Source organism: Arachis ipaensis, chromosome B4, assembly GCF_059453495.1.
Source record: "Arachis ipaensis isolate K30076 ecotype BB chromosome B4, ASM5945349v1, whole genome shotgun sequence".
NCBI lineage: Eukaryota > Viridiplantae > Streptophyta > Magnoliopsida > Fabales > Fabaceae > Arachis > Arachis ipaensis.
In genome coordinates this window covers 73,421,923-73,423,731 of record NC_142439.1, presented here as the reverse complement: position 1 = coordinate 73,423,731, position 1,809 = coordinate 73,421,923, and the positions used below count along the sequence as shown (strand labels likewise).

The 1,809-nt window shown below is 35.7% G+C and overlaps 1 non-coding gene across 1 annotated transcript; it reads right to left on the bottom strand.

Moving 5' to 3' along the window:
• Positions 1-1,470: 1,470 nt before the first annotated feature.
• On the bottom strand, positions 1,471-1,578 carry LOC148567924 (small nucleolar RNA R71). The gene has a single exon (XR_015881762.1). It is a non-coding gene; the product is annotated as a small nucleolar RNA R71 (small nucleolar RNA).
• Positions 1,579-1,809: the final 231 nt, after the last annotated feature.

The window sequence follows — 1,809 nt, the reverse complement described above, 5'->3', positions numbered from 1 at the left end:
GTTCTCATCATTAAAAAAAAATTTCAAAATTATGTCTTTTCAAGTCAATAATACAGAGAATTGAAGATTCAGAATAGTCAGCAGAGGAATTACACAGAAAAAGCTGGGCGTTCAAAACACCCAATGAGGAAGGAAAACTGGCGTTTAAACGCCAGTCAGGGTACCTGGCTGGGCGTTAAAAGCCAAAAAAGGTAGTATTTTGGGCGTTAAATGCCAGAATGGATACCATTCTGGGCGTTTAACGCCAGGATGGCATAAGAGGGAAGATTTTGTTTTTTAAATCAAATCTTTTTTAAACTTTCATAATTTTTCAAAATCAAATTTTTTTTCAAATCATATCTTTTCAATCATATCTTTTCAAAATCAATTTCTTTTCATTTTTTTTCGAAAATCCTTGCTACAATTCATGATTTAATTCAAAATTTTCAAGTTGTTACTTGCCTATTAAGAAAGGATCAAATTTTAAATTCTAGAATCATGTCTTTTAATTTCTTGTTAGTCAAGTAATCAACTTTAATTTTAAAACTTTCTTTATTTAATTTGATTTTCAATCATATCTTCTCAATCACATCTTTTTCAAAATAATTTTCAATCATATCTTTTTGATTTCTAATTTCAAAATCTTTTTCAAAATCACCTAACTACTTTCTCAACTTTAATTTTCGAAAATCATCAATCAATTTTTCAAAATTTCTTTCGATTATTTCAAAATCTTTTTAAATTTAATTTCGAAAATTCTTCCCCTCTTCTCACATCCTTCTATTTAAGGACTAGCACTCTTCCTCAATGTGCAATTCGGACTCCCTCTCTCTATAAGTTTGAATTCTCTCCTCTCTACCTCCTCCTTTTATTCTTCTTTTCCTCTGACATCTCAAAGAATCTCTATACTGTGACATAGAGGATTCCATACTTTCTTCTCCTCTCTTTCATATGAGCAGGAGCAAGGACAAAGACATTCTTGTTGAAGCTGATCCTGAACCTGAAAGGACCTTGAAGAGAAAGCTAAGAGAAGCTAAAGTACAACTCTCTGGAGAGGACCTAACAGAAATTTTCAAACAAGAAGAAGCCATGGCAACCGAAAACAACAATGCCAACAACGTAAGGAAGGTGCTTGGTGACTTTACTGCACCTACTCCTAACCTCTATGGGAGAAGCATCTCAATCCCTGCCATTGGAGCAAACAACTTTGAGCTTAAGCCTCAATTAGTTTCTCTAATGCAACAGAATTGCAAGTTTCATGGACTTCCATTAGAATATCCTCATCAGTTCTTAGCTGAATTCTTGCAAATCTGTGACACTGTCAAGACCAATGGGGTTGACCCTGAGGTCTACAGACTTATGCTCTTCCCTTTTGCTGTAAGAGACAGAGCTAGGATATGGTTGGACTCACAACCTAAAGAAAGCCTGAACTCTTGGGAAAAGTTGGTCAATGCCTTCTTGGCAAAGTTTTTTCCACCTCAAAAATTGAGTAAGCTTAGAGTGGAAGTCCAAACCTTCAGACAGAAGGAAGGTGAATCCCTCTATGAAGCTTGGGAAAGATACAAGCAATTGATCAAAAGGTGTCCTTCTGACATGCTTTCAGAATGGAGCATCATAGGTATCTTCTATGATGGTCTGTCTGAACTGTCCAAGATGTCATTAGACAGCTCTGCTGGAGGATCTCTTCATCTGAAGAAGATACCTGCAGAAGCTCAGGAACTCATTGAGATGGTTGCAAATAACCAATTCATGTACACCTCTGAAAGGAATCCTATGAATAATGGGATAAATCAGAAGAAAGGAGTTCTTGAGATTGATACTCTGAATGCC